The sequence below is a fragment of the Salvelinus alpinus genome, chromosome 25 (assembly GCF_045679555.1).
Source record: "Salvelinus alpinus chromosome 25, SLU_Salpinus.1, whole genome shotgun sequence".
NCBI lineage: Eukaryota > Metazoa > Chordata > Actinopteri > Salmoniformes > Salmonidae > Salvelinus > Salvelinus alpinus.
The window spans coordinates 12432516-12455538 of NC_092110.1; the positions used below are offsets into that span (position 1 = coordinate 12432516).

The window sequence follows — 23023 nt, forward strand, 5'->3', positions numbered from 1 at the left end:
TCCGAGATGACGTCATATTTATCCGACTGTTTACATGCAGAGGAGAACAACACATGGCTCTATTTCCATCTTTTGCAGGATTATCAAATACAAAACCTGAGAATGCACCTAAAGGTATTACCAAAAATGTTTATTTATGTTTAGTGGATGTGTGAACCAGCCAGCCCTCTTTCTGTGACAGCCCGGGACTTCGAAAGATAGATCTAGTGAAAGTAAACGCAAGTGCAACGTTTCTGCCTTTGACAGAACGTATTAAAAGAGCTGTCAGAGTCAGCTTGATAGTTTCTCTAGTTTGTTAGCTAAATAGCTCCCAACACAATTTTACTATAGCTAGCTAAGTGTCTTTGCCATCGGTAACACAGTCTGCTCGTAACATAGCTAACGTCCCCCCAAAATGCAAAACCCTAAACCCATTGACACAGTGCGAGAACTAAATGCGATTGATTAGATATGCCTCCTCTCTCTCTCCTCGGAACTAGAATGGCTGAGCAATCAAAGTTTCTGCACCGACGATGTTCTTTCTGTCCACCAGCGAGCCACTGAGAAAGCCAATGCGACACAACCAGCAGAAACAATATGTTGTGTTATTATCATAAAATTGTTTAATCGTTATTCAGTTATTTCCCTTTCTCTGTGACAGAATAGTATTTCATGCTCCATTGTACAGGAGAAAGGATAAGGCATTCTGTCCTCTTTGAGAAGCACTGGAGGTTTTATCGAGTGGCTTTGAATGTTATTGCATAGTCTTGTTGTTATTACATAATTGACCTCAAATTATCTCTTTTGTGTGATGATATGATCTGAGCATTGACCGTTTTTGAGAGTTTCACCCAAAAGTCAATAGCTTGTGGTATTTGTACTTAAATGTTTACTCCTAACATTTCTGAACATACAACAGATAGGGAGGATAAGAATGACGTCCCATCCAATAAGATGAAAAGAAGAAGCACAGGAAGAAGAGCGGAGAACCTTCTACAGCAAGCAGTGGCGCATATTCAAATACTATCTACCCCAGTGATCTCCTGAAAAAGGCTGAGAGCACTCCTCACTAGTATGACCTCACTCCCTTTGTTCCCAGTGAGACCCAGTCACTCAGGTCTACATGCTCTGGTAGGGATTTCAGGACTGGGCTCAAATGTATAAAGCATCTCAGAGTAGGAGTGCTGATATAGGATGAGTTGGACAAGGGGTGAACTGTTCCTAGACCAGCACTCCTACCCTAGGATGCTTTTTAAATACTTGCCCATGACTGGTAATACTGTACTAGTTGTTGCTGGGTAGGAGTGAGATTCAGTGTCTGTGGCTCAGTGCGTTACAGGAGGTCTACTCTGGGTGTCTAGGCTGACTGCCAGTTGAAGGAGCTCTTCTTGACAGACTCTGAACTAACTACGACACACACACACAGAAAACTGAGGATGGATCAACAATATGCCTCTTTTAAACAGGAAACTTGTTTAACTCATCTTTGAAGCTACAGTTAAATTAGCATAATGTTAGGATTATGTTTTGGATCTGTTCTGTACTACCAATGTTTTACAACTAATCTGTGCTGTACTATCAATGTCTCTGACTTAAAGTACACCATTATATTTGAGCTCTGTACTCTACTCTTATTGTATTTGTATTGTATTTTTATACAATCATGAAAACGCTAACTTGCTAGATGTCCCCCAACCCTTCTTTAGAGGTGTATACTCTGCATTGATCCTAACGGTGTTGTTCTTTATGTCTATAGTGAGGAGGTGCAGTGTCAGCTGGAGGGGTCTTTTGTGTGGCTGGATGACCTCTAGACCCCCACCGATTGGCCCTTCTGCGTGGACAGAAGAGCAGACCTCTCCAACTAGGAGTACAAATTGCTCTACAGAGAAGACATCGCTAGGTAGGTAACCTCCCTTCCACTGCACCACCTTCCACTCTCCGCCTCTCCCCTTCACTCCCCCCTCATCTCTGCACCACTACAGCCATATCAGCTCTTGTGTAGCCGCTCATCAGCCATCATCTGCCCACTCTTACCCTGTCCATGCTAGTGAGCTGAACAGAGCTGAGCCAAGCTAAACTATACTGCACTGGCCTGGCATAGAAAATATCTGAGCCAGGACAGTCCGGTTCAGGTTGGCACAATAGTGTGAAAAGGGTGTCTGTTGGCCAGCAGCCTGGTTCTGCTCCCAACTCAAGGTCAGTCAGAGAGGGAGTCAGTCAGCTCCAGCTGCAGGTGCCATAGCCTTCATTACAGTACGCATCATCACGGGGAGGGGGGAGGGGGGGAGGGGGGGGGATAATAAATGCTGCACTGAGAGTTTTGGGTCTGCAGTCCTGCAGTAATCCATATCTCACAGGCGGTTTTACTACTTCAGCCCTCTGCCTGCCTGCAGCCCACAGTCAGGGTGCGGAAATCCAAGCGTTCACCTGCTGTAAATTCCTTCCTTCCTGTCAGAGCGCTTCTTAGATATAAGCTCTATGCCCTAGTGAGTTTAATAATATGATGTATGCTTGTGGAGGGGTATATAGAAAGTGCCTATGGAAAGTCTACACCCCCTTTAACTTTTTTCCCATTTTGTTGCGTTAGAAAGTGGGATTAAAATAATAGATTTAATTGTAATTTCTTGTCATTGAGCTACACAAAATACTCCATAATGTCAAAGTGAAAAGACAATTATACAAATCTTTACAAATTAATACAAATGTATTAACTCAAATATAATTGTTGCATACTGTATTATAAGTATTCACCCCTTCTGTTTAGGCAAGCCTAAATTAGTTCAGAAGTAAAATTTGGCTTAACAAATCACTTAAGTTATATGGACTCTGTGTGAAATAATAGGGGTTGACATGATTTTTGAATGACTGCCCCTTCTTCTGTCCCCTAAACATTCAACATCTGTAAGGTACCTCAGTAAAGTATTGAATTTCAAGCACAAATTCAACTGCAAAAACCAGGGAGCTTTTCCTCATAAAGCCTCATAAAGAAGGGCAGTGATTGGTAGATGGGTAACAATAACAAATCAGATATTGAATATATCTTTAAGCATGGGACCATTGGAGATTTTAATAGCTACAGAGTTCATTGGCTTTGATAGTAGAAAACTGAGGATGGATCAACAACATTGTAGTGACTCCACGATAATGACCTAAATGACAGAGTGGAAAGAAGAATACAAATATACAGTGCCTTCAGAAAATATTCCCTTGACTTATTCCATGTTTTGTTGTTACACCCTGAATTTAATTAAAATAGATGAACTAGATTTGTTTCTGAACCATCTACACTACACACAACACCCCATGTTTTTATTTTTGCAAATGTTTTAGAAAAATTAAATACAGAAATATCACATTGACATACAGTACCAGTCAAAAGTTTGGACACACCTACTCATTCCAGGGTTTTTCTTTATTTGTACTATTTTCTACATTGTAGAATAATAGTGAAGACATCAAAACTATGAAATAACACATATGGAATCATGTAGTAACCAATAAAGTGTTAAACAAATCAATCTATTTTATATTTAAGATTCTTCAAAGTAGCCACCCTTTGACTTGATGACAGCTTTGCACAATCTTGGCATTCTCTCAACCAGCTTCATGAGGTAGTCACCTGGAATGTATTTCAATTAACAGGTGTGCCTGGTTAAAAGTTAATTTGTGGAATTTCTTAATGCTTTTGAGCTCAGGGCTGGGCGGTATACCGTATTTGACTATATACCGGTATTTATGCACGGACCGGTTTGGGTTTTTACTTTACCTTCTATAACGGAATTTGAATGTTGGGTTTGTTAAATGTGATACCCCGTGTGTAACGTCCATTTTTATAGTTTACTCCGCTACATCAAATCAAATTTTATTGGTCACATACACATGGTTAGCAGATGTTAATGCGAGTGTAGCGAAATGCTTGTGCTTCTAGTTCCAACAGTGCAGTAATATCTAACAAGTAATCTAACAATTCCCAACAACTACCTAATACACACAAATCTAACAAGTAATCTAACAATTCCCCAACAACTACCTAATACACACAAATCTAAAGGGGTGAATGAGAATATATATAAGTATATGGATGAGCGATGGCCGTTCGGCATAGGCAAGGTGCAGTAGATGGTATAAAATACAGTATATACATGTGATATGAGTAATATTATACATGTGATATATGTAGAAATTATTAAAGTGGCATTATTTAGAGTGGCATTGTTTAAAGTGACCAATGATCCATTTTAAGTGTCCAGTGATTGAGTCTCAATGTAGGCAGCAGCCTCTCTGAGTTAGTGATGGCTGTTTAGCAGTCTGATGGCCTTGAGATAGAAGCTGTTTCTCAATCTCTCGGTCCCAGCTTTGATGCACCTCGCCTTCTGGATGATAGCGGTGTGAACAGGCAGTGGCTCGGGTGGTTGTTGTCCTTAATGATCATTATGGCCTTCCTGTGACATCGGGTGTTGTAGGTGTTCTGGATGGCAGGTAGTTTGCCCCCGGTGATGCGTTGTGCAGACCGCACCATCCTCTGGAGAGCCTTGCGGTTTAGGGCGGTGCAGTTGCCTTACCAGGCTGTGATACAGCCCGACAGGATGCTCTCGATTGTGCATCTGTAAAAGTTTGTCAGGGGTTTGGGTGGCAAGCCAAATTTCTTTAGCCTCCTGAGGTTGTCTGTGTGGGTGGACCATTTCAGTTTGTCTGTGATGTGTACGCCCAGGAACTTAAAACTTTCCACCTTTTCCACTGCTGTCCCTTCGATGTGGATAGAGGGGTGCTCCCTCTGCTGTTTCCTGAAGTCCACGATCATCTCCTTTGTTTTGTTGACGTTGAGTGAGAGGTTGTTTTCCTGACACCACACTCCGAGTGCCCTCACCTCCTCCCTGTAGGCTGTCTCGTTGTTGTTGGTGATCAAGCCCACTACTGTTGTGTTGTCTGCAAACTTGATGATTGAGTTGGAGGCGTGCATGGCCACACAGTCGTGGGTGAACAGGGAGTGCAGGAGAGGGCTGAGCACACACCCTTGTGGGGCCCCAGTGTTGAGGGTCAGCGAACTTGAGTCATCCCTCTCTCTCTCTCTCTCTCTCTCTCTCCATGCCGCTTTCCACACAGATCTAGTCCCACCCCCTGTCACTCAAGGAGCGCATTTGTTGTTGCTTGACCACAAGACACTTTCGTTGCTGTTTTAACTTTGCATCTTAATATAAATCCACAAGCGTTCTATAATTACAATATTAGTTTGTTTCTTACATCTGCAAACAACTAGTTTGTATTTTCTTAGCAAGTTAAGCTAAATTGTGTTAGCCACTAATGCTAATCATTAGTTAGCTGGCTAGCTAATAAAGTACTGAGTCAGAGCAAATGTAGCTAGCCAATACAGCCTGATACCAGTACTGGTGGAGGCTTAAATCAGCATGTTGTTTGTGCAAGAGTATCTTCTAAATCAGGGATGCAGGATTTAAAAAAGACATACAAAATTGTGGAAAAACAACTTCTAGACCTTTTTTTATTTACAAAAAAAAATGTATTTATGAATTGGCTCGGGGGCCTGATCAAACGGTCTCGTAGGCCGTATACGGCCCAGAGGCCGGACGGCCCCCACTCCTGTTCTAAATGAAAGAGGAATAGGTGAAGCATGAATATGTTGGCTATATGAATAAAGATTTAATGTAGCCAAAGATTGTAGGGTCCCCGAGGAAACACTGAAAATCACTTTGGTTCCTATCCTGTCACAATAACTTGTCCGTGGCATTTTCATTCGTTGTCATGTTAAACAACACTGTATTCAAAGTGCCCACTATTATTTATATTCTAACTATTGAATTATAATAAACATTTTATTTCCATGATTCCAAAAGTTCACCCAAGTGTTTTGATCTAAATCGCAATTGCAACATTTGGTTAAAAATAAGGCCTAGTATTTTTTCCCATATCGTGGCAGTGTGGAAATGATCTCAAATGAGTGCAGGAAATGCAGAAATAGATGGAAATGCAGGAAATTATTTTAGGTTGAAGTTCAATTGAACAGTATTAAACAATCAGAATGGAGAATATATGTGATGCCACCCTAGGGTCACGCACTACTCATAAAGCAAATTTAGAAATTTTATTAATCAAAAACATAAAATACAGTCAAATACCGTCATACTGTCAGAAATGTGAAAAATACCATGATATGATATTTTGGCCATATCGCCCAGCCCTTGTTTGAGCTAATCAGTTGTGTTGTGACAAGGTAGGGTTGGTAAACAGAAGATAGCCCTATTTGGTAAAAGACCTAGTCCATATTATGTCAGGAACAGCTCAAATAAGCAAAGTGAAGCGACATTACTTTAAGAGATGAAGGTCAGTCAACGCGGAACATTTCAAGAACTTTGAAAGTTTCTTCAAGTGCGGTCGCAAAAACCATCAAGCGCTATGATGAAGCTGGCTCTCATGAGGACCGCCACAGGAAAGGAAGACCCAGAGTTACCTCTGCTGCAGAGGACAAGTTTATTAGAGTTACCAGCCTCAGAAATTGCAGCCCAAAGAAATGCTTCACAGAGTTCAAGCAACAGACACATCTCAACATCAACTGTTCAGAGGAGACTGTGGGAATCAGGCCTTCATGGTCAAATTGCTGCAAAGAAACCACTACTAAATGACACCAATAAGAACAAGAGACTAGCTTGGGGCAAGAAACACGTGCAATAGACATTAAACCACTGGAAATCTGTCCTTTGGTCTGATGAGTCCAAATTAGAGATTTTTGGTTCCAACCGCTGTGTCTTTGTGAGACGCAGAGTAGGTGAACGGATGATCTCCACATGTGTGGTTCCCACCGTGAAGCATGGAGGAGGAGGTGTGATGGTGTGGGGGTGCTTTGCTGGTGACACTGTCTGTGATTTATTTAGAATTGAAGGCACACTTAACCAGCATGGCTACCACAGCATTCTGCAACGATACGCCATCCCATCTGGTTTGCGCTTAGTAGGACTATCATTTTGTTTTTCAACAGGACAATGACCCAACGCACCTCCAAGCTGTGTAAGGGCTATTTGACCAAGAAGGAGAGTGATGGAGTGCTGCATCAGATGATCTGACCTCCACAATCACCCAACCTCAACCCAATTGAGATGGTTTGGGATGAGTTCGACCACAGAGTGAAGGAAAAGCAGCCAACAAGTTCTCAGCATATGTGGGTACCCCCAAGACTGTTGGAAAAGCCTTCCAGGTGAAGCTGGTTGAGAGAATGTCAAGAGTGTGCAAAGCTGTCATCAAGGCAAGGGGTGGTTACTTTGAAGAATCTAAAATCTATTGGTACGGTGGACAAACAAAACCCCACAAATTCTGACAAACTCCAAGCATTGATTATGAAAGAATTGGCTGCCATCAGTTAGGATGTGGCCCAGAAGTTAATTGACAGCATGCCAGGGCGGATTGCAGAGGTCTTGAAAAAGAAGGGTCAACACTGCAAATATTGACTCTTTGCATCAACTTCATATAATTGTCAATAAAAGCCTTTGACACTTATGAAATCCTTGTAATTATACAGTATTTTATACCATAGTAACATCTGACAAAAATATCTAAAGACACTGAGGCAGCAGACTTTGTGAAAATTAATATTTGTGTCATTCTCAAATCTTTTGGGCACGACTTTACACACAATACCGCATAATGACAAAGCGAAAAAAGGTTTTTAGAAATTGTTACAAATGTATTAAAAATAAAAAACTGAAATGCCTTATTTGCATAAGTATTCAGCCCCTTTGCTATGAGACTCGAAATTGACCTCCGGTGCATCCTGTTTCCATTGATCATCCTTGAGATGTTTCTACAACTTGATTGGAGTCCACCTGTGGTAAATTGAATTTATTGGACATGATTTGGAAAGGCACACACCTGTCTATGTAAGGTCCCACAGTTGACTGTGTATGTCAGAGCAAAAACCAAGCCATGAGGTTGAAGGAATTGTCTGTAGAGCTCCAAGACAGGATTGTGTCGAGGCACAGATCTGGGGAAGGGTACCAAAAACATTTATGTAGCATTGAAGGTCCCCAAGAACACGGTGGCTTCCATTCTTAAATGTAAAACATTTGGAACCACCAAGAATCTTCCTAGAGCTGGTCAGGAAGGTGATCAAGAACCCGATGGTCACTCTGACAGAGCTCCAAAGTTCCTCTGTGGTGTTGGGAGAACGTTCCAGAAGGACAACTATCTCTGCAGCACTCTACCAATAAGGCCTTTATGGTGGAGTGGCCAGACGGAAGCCACTCCTCAGTAAAAGGCACATGACAGCCCGCTTGGTTTGCCAAAAGGCACCTAAAGGACTCTCAGATCGTGAGAAACAAGATTCTTTGGTCTGATGAAACCAAGATTGAAATCTTTGGCCTGAATGCCAAGCGTCACATCTGGAGGAAACCTGGCACCATCCCTGCGGTGAAACATGGTGGTGGCAGAATCATGGTGTGGGGATGTTTTTCATCGGCAGAACTTGGGAGACTAGTCAGGATTGAGGGACAGATGAACAGAGCAAAGTACAGAGATCCTTGATTAAAACTTGAGTGGCCCAGCCAGAGCCTGGACTTGAACCCTATCGAACATTTCTGAACAGACGTGAAAATAGCTGTGCATCGATGCTCCCTATCCAACCTGACAGAGCTTGAGAGGATCTGCAGAGAAGAATGTGAGATACTCCCCAAATACAGGTGTGCCAAGCTTGTAGCATCATACCCAAGAAGACTCGAGGCTGTAATCGCTGCCAAAGGTGCTTCAACAAAGTACTGAGTAAAGGGTCTGAATACTTATGTAAATGTGATGTCCACTTTTTTTTACTAACTGCTAAAAGGCAACAAATAGAGCTCCTGGCACATGTCCAGTTGATGTCGGGTTTAATGTGTTGTCGACGTGGCATCTGTATCTTTAGAGACCTGCAATCAATACCTGTTAATACACTCACTCACTCACTCACTCACTCACTCACTCACTCACTCACTCACTCACTCACTCACTCACTCACTCACTCACTCACTCACTCACTCACTCACTCACTCACTCACTCACTCACTCACTCACTCACAGCAAGCTAAGAGAAATGTGATCAATATAGTCAATGATTGGACTGGTGCTTGGTGTATTGCTGTAGGGGGGACTTTGGTTTTACCTTTTGGATGAGGTCAGGTGATGCTGCACCCCTTTCACAACTCTCTCAAAACAACAATTTCTCAAGACATTCCACTACTGTGTTTTCTTTACAGGGATTCTACATGTTACTGTAATGATTATAATGTCTTTCAAGGTACAAGAGGAAAGGCCGTTCTTCTCTGGGTTTGGACCCGCGATCTCAGGCCGTGAGCTGTTCTGAGTCCGGCCCAGAGAAGAAGAGAGGGGACAGAGACCCGACCGCTACTTCTCCCTCACCGTCCGCCAGCTGCTGAGGTCAAATCCACGCTGCCTAGACCACCACCAGAGGTCACTACCACCCTACCCTTCATCCCTGTGCCCCCTTGCCTGGAAGGTGAGGCTGAGGGGGGTGGTTCTTCCCCGGGCCAGGCCCCCTGGGTCAACCCGCTGGGGGTGTATGAGTCCTCCTCCTCCCTGTCGCTTCAGGGGAAGGCAGAGCAGGGCAAGGCAGAGGAACAACCCTCTACTCCCAGAGACAATGCTGCCGCCCTGCTGGCTGAACAGGTTTAGGACTTTAACAGGAGGCTGAGGGAAACCCCCACAGGCACACACCTGGCTGCAGTTTGTCAACTTCCAGGTACGGTATTCAACGTTAAAACCCCACAATTACACACCACACCAATCAGTGTCATCACATCACATTAGATTTCACTAGGATTTCAAAATAGTTTTTGCTGGCCTTTTCACCAGAACAGGAAATGTCTTGATACAAAACAAATCACATGATTATGTACTAGCTACTATCATAACCTTTAAATTATAATAACTTCCCGATCTGTATTACAGGACGAAGTGGCGAGTGCCCCCGGAGTGTTTGTTGACTTCTCTGAGAACGAGACAGAGCGCCAGAAGAGGTCAGTGAAGTCAGTGAGTCCATGCATTTTGGATCGAGCGGTGGACAGTAACCCCAGCTGTGTGGAGCTGAAGCTGGAGCTACTGCGTCTGTGCAGGGAGCTGTGGGAGCCAGCTGCTCTGTTGAAGGAGTGGAAGAAACTGGTGTTCCTGCACCCCAACAACGCCCCCCCCACTGTGGAGGAAGTACCTGCTGTTTGTGCAAAGCCACTCAGCACCTTCTATGTGTCAAAGGTCAATACGGTGTACGGAAAGTGTCTGAGCACGCTGGCGGTAGTGCAGGACGGGAGCATGTTGTCTCACCGGGCGCTGCCGGGCACTGATGAACACATGCTGGGTAATTGTCCAAGCCACATGCAATATACACTACATATTATTATGTTTTAAATTCAATTTAGCATGAATAACTTCTAACTTATTTAAGGTAGACTCAGCGATATGGCGTCGATGCAGAAAGTAAACGGCATAGTGGGGCAATTTCCGCAGCAACTAAGAGCGTTGACGCGTGACGCTCAATTTCTCCGCTGTTTTGGTGCTCTAGCTACCACACTGAACAGCGCGTAGCGAACCCGTGCACGTACAGATACTGTGTGAGAGCGAAGTCTTGCATCTTATTCATCTCAATGTCTGCGTTGCTGCTCGTGGCAACATCATTTCTCACTCACTGCCTGCTCTGTGGACATAATACTGTACATTCAAGCCTGTTCTGATTTTTGTTCTCATCCTTCGTTCGCACAGGGCCGTCCTGTAGAGGGGCTGACACAGAGAGCGAGAATTATGGTTCAAGTTTCTCCTCGTCAGTATGTTATGTGCTGGTGCTGTATTGAACTGTTTGTGGTTCATTCTGCATGTTTGGACTGTTACCGTGAGAGTGGAAGAGAAGAGTTGATGAGTCGTCATTTTGGTGGAAGAGAAAGGTGCCGTTGTCTAATATCATGTTGTAGGGATGGTTTCGATGGTCTAGACAATGAGGGAGTGATTGAGAGCTATGTCATTCTTCTACTGGGGTCAGCTAATAGATAACCTGTGTGTGTGTGTGTGTGTGTGTGTGTGTGTGTGTGTGTGTGTGTGTGTGTGTGTGTGTGTGTGTGTGTGTGTGTGTGTGTGTGTGTGTGTGTGTGTGTGTGTGTGTGTGTGTGTGTGTGTGTGTGTGTTTATGTATCTTTCAACTCCTTTCAGAAGCCTTTGGTATGGATTTGAGGAGCTTGTAATCTCTCGTGATAGACTAACTTGTGATAGCTGGCTAGCTGGGCTCCCGAGTGGGTCAGTGGTCTAAGGCACTGCATCTCCATGCTTGAGGAGTCACTACAGACACCCTGGTTCGAATCCAGGCTGTATCACAACCGGCCGTGATTGGGAGTCCCATAGGGCGGCGCACAATTGGCCCATGCGTTGTCCGGGTTTGGCCAGTGTAGGCCGTGATTGTAAATAAGAATTTGTTCTTAACTGACTTGCCTAGTTAAATAAAGGTAAGAAAAGAAATAAGAAAGCATTATTGTGGTTATGTCTATCATGATGTCATTGCCAGATGTCTATGGGTGTAGCAGAGCCATAGTACCAGGGCCTCATCAGCAGGCGAACGTTGTGGAATGGTGCAGATAGATGTCATAAATAGAACTGACATGATTCCTTCTACATGACAGTTATATCTGCAACTTTCTGTAACATCTTTCACCTGACTGAAAAGACCCCTAAACAGGTTTGTGCTGTGTCATGTTTCTGACCACTGACAGGAGAAAAGGACCCGAAAGGAGAGGGAGGGAGGGAGGGAGGGAGAAGGAGAGACGAGAGAGGGAGTGGAAGAGGCAGAAAGAGGGAGGATAATGGATATCCAGTGTCTATGCTGCTGATCCATGATATGAATACTGCAGCGATGGCTTAGCCTCCTGGCCCTCTGGCAGCTGCCCCTCAATTTGTCTAATGAAACTATTATCTAGTTAGACTGGCTGGCCATCGGTCAGTCTGGGTAGGGCTGCCACTGGGCTGATCCTGGAACTATCCTGTCAGGGCTTTAGCCTGTTGAACAATGATAAGAATGGGACGCACTCCAGGCACAATTCAAGCCTTTTTTCCCCCTGTCTAAATAATAAGATTTAAACAAACAGAAGCCAGTCCTCGGCATTCATTAGCCTACTGGAACAATTTGTCTGTCTACCACAGCTTACTGTTATTACAACAATGACTGGTTGTCTAAGGGTGGAATAACATGATATAGATTTGATGTTATCCAGTGATGCCTCGCTTATTCAAATCACCTGGAATTTTGTTTAACATACTGTAACTATTTGGGTTCATAGATCACCTGCTGCAACTCAGAAAACAGGCTAGCTGTTTCAGGTTCAACACATGTACGTAATCACTTGTAGAATCTTTGGTATTCTCAACTCGACTTGATAGGTACAGAAAGCTCTTTTATTTGAGTGATTCTCTTTGTTATAATATGATGGTCACAGACTCCCTCTTGTGGCTGGATAGTACATATTTGAGCGTTTCTGCAGCTGCACCGTTGACAGATCAAACAGTGTGGGAGATCTAAGCATGGAATAAGCAGCATGTGCTAAAACTGGACCATAGCCTCTGCTTACATAAGAATGCTGGTCATATATCTACACCGGGCTCCTTGCATTCCGCTGAGGGAGACTGTCAGTATCTTTGACTGTTTGTTTCCTTTTAGAAAATGCTGACGGCAGGTAGCCTGGTACCAGTTCTGATTGTGCTGTCTTGCCAACTCCTATGGTCATTGTCATGCCAATGATTATAGGTGTTGGGCAAGACAGTACAAACATATTTGGGACCAGGCTACAAGGCAGGGCAATGAAAACCCCAACTTGTAGGGAACATCTGCAGGAGACGGCAGCATTAATTATAACTTGATAAGGATTTAATGAATAATGAAGACCGCTTTTGAGAAGCTGCCATTTCATGTGACCTCAGGGATGTGTACCTTTAATTGGCCTGCTGAATTTTTCATCCAGGAAAGATTAGCTATCTGTTATTACTTTTCAAACTTTTTTTCCTGCCATCTCTCACTTTATTTTCCTCATCCTACTCAGTTTTTTCTTCACTCAAAGTCTGAGGATATATTCACATTAGCTCGTACTAAACTAACGGACCTGTGCTGGTTCTAATAAGTGGGATTGAAGTGGGTGCTTTGTGTCACGGCAAGAGTCAATAGGCCTCCTGTGGGGCAGGGGGCGGGAATACAAAAAAAGTCAGACGAGACGGACAACACAGACGGAATACACTTGGCAACAGCACAGATGCCTCAGCAGACAGAAAGTGGAAACAGCACTTCACGACAAGAGACATCACACTACATGAAGGGAGACCTATGACAACAAAAATATACATGGCACAAACAACATTAAGGCCAGACAACAGCACGAGGGAAAAAGACTGTCACACCACAGTACAAGCAACATAGCCCTACTGAGCAGACAAATAGACAGACCGCACCAACAAATAATTGTAAAGACAGAAAACAGACACCACAATCAACAGTATAGGTTATTGGCTCGCATAACAGCTACAGCTGTCAGTGAGAATGTCCACCATTGAGTCCTTGAAAGCTGAGACGGTGACAAAACTTTCCAGCTTTATCCTTTTTTGCAGATCGTTCCAGTCGCTATCTGCAGCGAACTGAAAAGAGGAACGACCCAGGTATGTGTTTGCTTTGGGGACTTTTAACAGAATGTGGCAGATCGGTTACTGTATATAGAGGAGGATGGTTGCAATAGCCCTCTCGGGTAGGGGGGAGTGAGGCCCAAGAGGGCTTTGTAAATGAGTATCAACCAGTGGATTATGCGTCTAGTATAAAGAGATGGCCAGTTTACAGAGGAGTTCAATAAGGACGTCATTCTCAGATTGACAGGTAAGGGTGCACTTGATCGGCTAGATGTTCTGTACCATTCTGCCATCCGATTTGCAATGGAACATCTAGCCGCTCAAGTGCACTCTTACCTGCCGATCTGAGAATAACATCTCCATAATCTAACATTTGATTCAGGGTTAGTTTGGCAGAGGAGCGATTACAATACAGAAAACCAAGCCTAGATTAGATGGCCTGATTTAATGATGTGGTATTGAATGTTCTCTCTGTCTCTGTCTTTATCTCTGCAGCCATCTTCCTCCAGCAGTGTCATTTCCTCAGGCATGCAGGCCACTCAGAAAAGGCTGTGCGCCTGTTCCAGTGCCTGCTGGACTTCACCTTCTTCAAGCCAGACACTGTCAAGGACCTATCCACCAGACAACAGGTAGACACACACACAGTCATTCCCCATGTACCTCTGCAAAGAACACGCATGCATCCGGCTGGTTGCTCTCCCCAGAATAGACTCATGATGAATTGGGGGTCTGTGTTACTGTATTGGCTGTTTATCCAGAGCCAGTGCACCAGTGGGATGTGTTTACCTTAGACTAGGGCTGTGTGTTTTCCGTCACAGGCATTAAAGCAGTGCTGGGGACCCATCCAGAGAGTGCCCTTCAGGCTATGGTCTGGGCCTTGTCACTTTACTTTAATCTCTACATGGAAACTTTGCTAAGGGGGCATTTAAAATGCACGATCAGCTTTTAATAGAGGCTTTTTACCAGCAGTGGTGCATTCTAATTCCTATCCAACTGAGCCCTGGCTTTCTCATCCAAATCCCTTTCTGCTGAGTGAAAGGTAGAAGAAGGAATATTACCTTTATCAAGTATTGGGAGAGAGAGAGGTCTCCCTTTCCTCTGTGAGTTTATACTGACAACTAGTTGGCCAAATAGAGAGGTACAATAGAAAACATTTTGAGAGGTTTCATATTCATGGGATATTCAAGCATGGAATACGAATTAGTGTTTAATAACTTAGCTACTATACGTGCTGAATTATGAACAATGTTGCTTGCGATCCTCCGAAGGATGTGTCTGGGGGCTAAGCTTCTGCTCACTGTGTCTGGCCAGCAACCTTCACCTGTCAGCAGAAAAAGCTTTCACAGGCTCATCATTTGTACAAATATAGAAGGTAACCCACTTCATTACTTTAATACATTTGAAAACCCAATTGTGTAACAACATAATTTATGTAAACTGACATTATTTGTTGACACATACAGTTGAAGTTCGAATTTTAAATACACCTCAGCCATATACATTTAAACTCAGTTTTTCACAATTCCTGACATTTAATCCTAGTAAAAACTCCCTGTCTTAGGTCAGTTAGGATCACCACTTTATTTTAAGAATGTGAAATGTCAGAATAATAGTAGAGAGAATGATTTATTTCAGCTTTTATTTCTTTCATCACATTCCCAGTGGGTCAGAAGTTTACATACACTCAATTAGTATTTGGTAGCATTGCCTTTAAATTGTTTAACTTGGGTCAAACGTTTTGGGTAGCCTTCCACAAGCTTCCCACAATAAGTTGGGTGAATTTTGGCCTATTCCTCCTGACAGAGCTGGTGTAACTGAGTCAGGTTTGTAGGCCTCCTTCCTCACACACACTTTTTCAGTTCTGCCCACACATTTTCTATAGGATTGAGGTCAGGGCTTTGTGATGGCCACTCCAATACCTTAACTTTGTTGTCCTTAAGCCATTTTGCCACAACTTTGGAAGTATGCTTGGGGTCATTGTCCATTTGGAAGACCCATTTGCGACCAAGCTTTAACTTCCTGACTGATGTCTTGAGATTTTGCTTCAATATATCCACATAATTTTCACTACTCATGACGCCATCTATTTTGTGAAGTGCACCAGTCCCTCCTGCAGCAAAGCACCAACACAACATGATGCTGCCACCCCCGTGCTTCACGGTTGGGATGGTGTTCTTTGGCTTGCAAGCCTCCCCCTTTTTCCTACAAACATAAAGATGGTCATTATGGTCAAACAGTTCTATTTTTGTTTCATCAGACGAGAGGACATTTCTCTAAAAAGTACGATCTTTGTCCCCATGTGCAGTTGCAAACCGAAGTCTGGCTTTTTTTATGGCGGTTTTGGAGCAGCTGAGCGGCCTTTCAGGTTATGTCGATATAGGACTCGTTTTACTGTGGATATAGATACTTTTGTACCTGTTTCCTCCAGCATCTTCACAAGGTCCTTTGCTGTTCTGGGATTGATTTGCACTTTTCGCACCAAAGTACGTTCATCTCTAGGAGACAGAACGCATCTCCTTCCTGAGCGGTATGACGGCTGCGTGGTCCCATGGTGTTTATACTTGCGTACTATTGTTTGTACAGATGAACGTTTGGAAATTGCTCCCAAGGATGAACCAGACTGTTGGAGGTCTACAATAGTTTTTCTGAGGTCATGGCTGATTTCTTTTGATTTTCCCATGATGTCAAGCAAAGAGGCACTGAGTTTGAAGGTAGGCCTTGAAATACATCCACAGGTACACCTCCAATTGACTCAAATGATGTCAATTAGCCTACCAGAAGCTTCTAAAGCCATGACTTTTCCAAGCTGTTTAAAAGCACAGTCAACTTAGTGTATGTAAACTGACCCACTGGAATTGTGATACAGTGAATTATAAGTTAAATAATCTGTCTGAAAACAATTGTTGGAAAAATGACTTGTGTCATGCACAAAGTAGATGTCCTAACCGACTTGCCAAAACTAAACTTTGTTCACAAGAAATTTGTGGAGTGGTGGAAAAGCGAGTTTTATTGACTCCAACCTAAGTGTATGTAAACCCCCAACTTCAAATGTACACTACCGTTCAAAAGTTTGGGGTCACATAGAAATGTCCTTGTTTTTGAAAGAAAAACACATTTTTTGTCCATTAACATAACATCAAATTGATCAGAAATACAGTGTAGACATTGTTAATGTTGTAAATGAGTATTGTAACTGGAAACGGCAGAAAAAAGAAAAAAAAAGGAAAATCTACATAGGTGTTCAGAGGCCCATTATCAGCAACCATCACTCCTGTGTTCCAATGGCACATTGTGTTAGCTAATCCAAGTTTATAATTTTAAAAGGCTAATTGATCATTAGAAAACCCTTTTGCAATTATGTTAGCACAGCTAAAAACTGTTGTCCTGACTGAAGAAGCAATAAAACTGGCCTTCTTTAGACTAGTTGAGTACAACGCTGTGTACTAGTCCCTTCACAGAACAGCGCAAACTGGCTCTAACCAGAATAGAAAGAGGAGTGGGAGGCCCCGAAGCACAACTGAGCAAGAGGACAAGTACATTAGAGTGTCTAGTTTGAGAAACAGACGCCTCACAAGTCCTCAACTGGCAGCTTCATTAAATAGTACCCGCAAAACACCAGTCTCAACGTCAATAGTGAAGAGGCGACTCCGGGATGCTGGCCTTCTAGGCAGAGTTCCTCTGCCCAGTGTCTGTGTTCTTTTTCCCATCTTAACCTTTTCTTTTTATTGGCCAGTCTGAGATTTGCCTCTTTTTTTTTCAACTCTGCCTAGAATGCCAGCATCCCGGAGTCGCCTCCTCACTGTTGACGTTGGGACTGGTGAACAGCTGTGGGCAAGGTTCTGACAAGCTTCTGGGTTTTGTTGGTGGTGGCAAGGACACACCCAAGAAACACCCACATCAAACCACACCCCCAAATCAACTCACGTTTGGCTTCTGTCATGGCCGCCAGCATTTCTTGAGGAGCGAGCCAAAAAACTATGCCAAATCAGCGGGTGCAGTTCCCCTTTAATGAGGAAGAGAGAGACTCCCTGTGGCTTTACTCTGTAATCATCTGATTATTAGAAAATGATCTGAGCAATTTCTCCAGAAATTAGAGCAGTATAAACAGTACCACCTTAAATTCTACACTAATGAGTTTCTGCTGTTCTCCATGGGGGTCTGGTTTGCTAATCACTGCAGCACTCTGTTGATGGCAGCCAGAGACGTGCACTGGCAGCATTATGTTGATGGCAGAGAGACACATGCTGTCCTGCCATGGTCCTGTTACTGTCCTGCAGGCTATCCTGTAGTGCAGCCTAATGTTCTTCCTGTCAGGAGAACTGCTGACCTCAGCGCAGACAGAGACAACTGCCCTCAACCCATGAAATTATTACATTGTTGAAATAACCGACATTCCCACTCCTCCACCCACTCTGTGATTGTGCTTAGTGTTAATTACTGTGTTATTTATGAATTGATTGATATAAATATATTTTTTGTATTGCATTAAACCATACCATTGACCTTTGCCCTTTGTGGTCCCCTAGGTGGAGTTCTTTGAGCCCTTCTGGGACAGTGGGGAGCCCTGTGTCGGGGAGAGGGGGGTCAAGGTGTGGAGAGCCTAGATGATGCAGCAGGAGAGTGGAGGCTGGCTCCAACCCAGTGAACAAGGTCAGTCACATTATAGCTAGCCTATACTAAAACCTGTGGTAACACGTTACATGAAGTCGGCTCACAAAACGACTTCTAACTTCCTTCATATTGGACACAGAGGCATACAAATGGTATCCACAAGTGTCCCTTTAACCTTCCTGTGTTGTATCACTAATTGCACTAGTAACATCATTGTATAAGGACATTTTGGCGATATAAGTCGTAGTGTTGTAATGTTAAAGGAATACATTAGGATTTTGGCAATGAGGCCCTTTATCAACTTCCCCAGAGTCGGATGAACTCGTGGATACCATTTTTATGTCTGCATGGGATTTGAAGGAAGTTGCTAACTAGCCTTAGAAGCCTGGAAGTCTATGGGTATCTGCTAATGCTAGTTAGCCTTGGCTCACAAAACAACTTCTAACTTCCTTAATACTGGACACAGAGACATACAAATGGTATCCCTTTAACCTTTAGAACCTCTGTGTGACAGATGATGAAGATGATAAAGATCAGGAGGAATCAGAGGTGAAGGATAAGACCTGGCCCAAGTGGAGGATCTGGTTGGACGTGGCGACGTCAAATAAGGCCATCTATTGGCTGCCTTGGAGGGCAGACAAAACCAAAGGCCAATTTGTGGAGGACTGTGAGGACCCGGACTGACAGGTATTGGCTGTAATCACTGGTGATAGTGGTGCCAAACCTGGGATATATCTACCATTAAGAATGGGTCCTAGCGTTGCTATTTACAGTGCATTCGGAAAGTATTCAGACCCCTTGACTTTTTCCACATTTTGTTACGTTACAGCCTTATTCTAAAATGTATTAAATTGTTTTTTCCCCTCATTAATCTACACACAATACCCCATAATGACAAAGCAAAAACAGGTTTTTAGAAATGTTTAGAAATGTATAAAAATAAATACAACTGAAATATCATATTTACATAAGTATTCAGACCCTTTACTCGCTACTTTGTTGAAGCACCTTTGGCAGCAATTACATCCTCGATTTGGGGAGTTCCTCCCATTCTTTTCTGCAGATCCTCTCAAGCTCTGTCAGGTTGGATGGGGATGGGGATCGGGTTCAAGTCCGGGCTCTGGCTCGGACATTCAGAGACCAGAAGCCACTACTGTGTTGTCTTGGCTGTGTGCTTAGGGTCGTTGTCCTGTTGGAAGGTGAACCTTCAACCCCCGTCTGAAGTCCTGAGCAGGTTTCAATCAAGGATCTCTGTACTTTTCTCCGTTCATCTTTCCCTCGATCTTGACTAGTCTCCCAGTCCCTGCCGCTGAAATACATCCCCACAGCATGATGCTGCCACCACCATGCTTCACCGTAGCGATGGTGCCAGGTTTCCTCCAGACGTGACGCTTGGTATTCAGGCGAAAGGGTTTAATCTTGGTTTCATCAGACCAGAGAATCTTGTTTGTCATGGTCTGAGAGTCCTTTAGGTGCCTCTTGGCAAACTCCAAGCAGGCTGTCATGTGCCTTTTACTGAGGAGTGGCTTCCGTCTGGCCACTCTACCATAAAGGCCTGATTGGTGGAGTGCTGCTGAGATGGTTGTCCTTCTGGAACGTTCTGCCATCTCCACAGAGGAACTCTGGAGCTCTGTCAGAGTGACCATTTGGTTCTTGATTACCTCCCTGACCAAGGCCCTTCTCTCCCGATTGCTCAGTTTGACCGGGAGGCCAGCTCTAGGAAGAGTCTTGGTGGTTTCAAACGTCTTTCATTTAAGAATGATGCAGGCCACTGTGTTCTTGGGGACCTTCAATGCTGTGAAATGTTTTTCTTCGACCTCATGGCTTGGATTGTGCTCTGTCAACTGTGGGACTTTATATAGACAGGTGTGTGCCTTTCCAAATCATGTCCAATAAATTTAATTTACCACAGGTGGACTCCAATCAAGTTGTAGAAGGATGATCAATGGAAACAGGATGTCACATGACTTCGATGCAGGGCACCAGGAGGGGGGCGTGGCTGTGTAAGCAGGGGGAGGAGTTTCTGTTCTCTGCTCAGGAGAGAGCCGTCTTCTCACTGCACTGGATCCAGAATGAGAAGCTCAAGGTAACACCAGGTTACCCTAGCTACAAGCTTTAGAGTCAGGCAAGCATATGCTCAGCCAAGGGCAGCTCCTTTGGTTTGAAAGGCTTTTTCTAATCGTGAAGGAATTAAAAGTAATTGTAAATGTACATGTCTTCAGTCCTTTTTAATGCCGAACCATGTGTCCTTCCCCCTCTCATTCTCCACTGAGATTCTCCCACTAATGCTCATGTCTCTCTGTGTCCCTTCTCCTTCGCACTATATGTAACATGAAGGTGCTGAGGTACGTGCCTGGAAGAAACAAGAAGCGTGTGAAAGCCCAGGGGAAGAGGAGCAAGCGCCTGGCCAAGCGCTGGCTGAGCCTGTGGAGGGAGTTCGCCCACCTGGAGTGGCTGCTAGGGAATCTGGACGAGGCCCACAAGGTGTTCGACACGGGTCTGGGCGTGGCAGGGTGGCTGGAGGTGAAGGAGGCCTGGTGAGGGGGTACGGGCGGAGCAGTGGCAGGGAAGACTGTCACTAGGTTAAGTAGGCTCTAGTGTTGTCTAATCTTGAGTATTGTCCAGTCGTGTTGTCCAGTGCTGCAAGGAAAGACCTAGTTAAGCTGCAGCTGGCCCAGAACAAAGCACCACGTTTTGCTCTTAATTGTAATCAGAGGGCTGATATAAATACTATGCATGCCAGTCTCTCTTGGCTAAGAGTTGAGGAGAGACTGACTGCATCACATTAATCTGTTGAAAATCCCAAATTGTTTGCATAGTCAAGTTACACACAGCTCTGACACACACACTTATCCCACCAGACATGCCACCAGGGGTGTTTTCACAGTCCCCAAATCCAGAACAAGTTCAAGAAAGCGTACACTATTATATAGAGCCCTTGATGCATGGAACTTCCTTCCATCTCATATTGCTCAAAGAAACAGCAAACCTGGTTTCTAAAAACAAATAAAGCAACACCTCACAGCACAACTCCTCTCTCCTATTTGACCTAGATAGTTGGTCTGTATGCATTGATATGTAAGCTATGTGTGCCTTTATGTAGTTCTGTCCTTGAGCTGTTCTTGTCTGTTGATGTTCTGTATTATGTCATTCTGTATTATGTTTCATGTTTCGTGTGGACCCCAGGAAGAGTAGCTGCTGCTTTTGCAACAGCTAATGGGGATCCTAATAAAATACCAAATACCACTACCGCCGTGTCTTCACCAGCAGTCTATATCCTCACCAAGTTAGCAGAGGGTAGTTCGTATGCCCCCTTCACTGGACAGGTGGCTCCAGTGGCCGTTCTGAAGCCCAGGAAGGCATATGAGCAGGCGGTGGTGAGCTCCCTGCCGGGCAGGTCAAAGGGCTAGTGGGGTGTTATGCCCTGTTCCATTACCTGATGCTGCAGATGTCAGCCTGGCCAGGGAGAGGCTGGAGCAACACCCCAGTATGTCAGCCCAGGGGTCAGCTAGCAGCGAGCGACACACAGACACAGAGCTCTGCTGCCTCAGAGTGTGAGGCCCTGGCTGTCCAGCAGGCGGCACTGCTGTGCTACCACAGCAGCACCAGCGTGTAGCCAGTCAGCCATCTCAGACTGGCGCTGACCTCGGCGCTAGCCTGCTCTGCCTCGAGTGCCCCCCTGTGGCAGCTCTATGTGCAGAAGGAGAACCGCTACCACAGCGGCGGCAGGGCACGCCGCTTATTCCACAGCGTGGCCAAGGCTAGTGCCAGTGTCGTGCCGCGCCTGTTCGCCATCAGTGCAGAGCAGCAGAGGAAGCAGCTGGTGGACTCTACAGACGGGGAACACTGAGGATGGAAGACTTTAATCAGTATCAATTTAATCAAATAATGTTGATAACAGAACACACACACACACAAATAGATAGTACTAGTCTGCAGTAGCTCACATTTAGATTGAAGTTCATTTGGTTAGCTAACTGGATGTTTTTTCGCGAGTTGTTATTGCTTTCTTGGCAGGTCTGGTTGCTATGGCGACACCTTATCCACCCTTCCAGAGAACGGCCTAAGCAACCGTATTCGCTCACTGTTTGAGAACGCCATAGCAACAGAGCACGGGGTCCCACGGTCCGTTGCTGTGGAGGATGTACATGAATTTCCTGGTAAGACACCTCTTTAAAACATACCCCTAAATCATTATCCAGTTATCAGAACCTCTGTTTGTTCCAATAGCCGAATGATGAAGGAGCATTGGAAGTATGGCTGAAGCTGACGTCTGGTGTTTTGTTGTGTACTATAGGTGTCAGAAGGGAAAGTGGAGAAGGGAAGAGGGCTCTCTAGGATGGGCCAAGGTGAGCACAGTGACAGATGAAATGATGAAACAGTGATAATTAGTAGCTCTTTGGTGTGTTCTAGTCAGAATATATGAACCTGTTTCTGACGTGTGTGTTTGTGTGTGTCTATCCACAGGGTTTATACATGGACACGGTGCAGCTCTTTCCTGAGCACGTGCAGGAGTTCCTGGACCTGATGACAGCAGGAGCTCAGACAGAGTTCCCGTGGAGGAGGTGGACATACTGCTGGAGGACTGAGGCTCTAAAACTCTTCCCACAGTGCAACAGGGCCCTGGCTTCCTCAGACACTACTGTGGACAGACACTCAGACGTCGTGCACTGACCAATAGAACAGTGTCCTCAGAAAAAATAGCATTTTACTTTTCAAACAGTGAATAAATGATTTTACACATATACTGTATTATGTGTTAATTCAAAAATGTCCATATTTTGATGGATTTAATATCTAT

General features: G+C 44.3%; 1 pseudogene; it reads left to right on the forward strand.

The window, feature by feature from the left end:
- The first annotated feature begins 6 nt into the window (after nucleotides 1-6).
- Nucleotides 7-22967, forward strand: LOC139553035 (nuclear exosome regulator NRDE2-like; annotated as a pseudogene).
- Nucleotides 22968-23023: the final 56 nt, after the last annotated feature.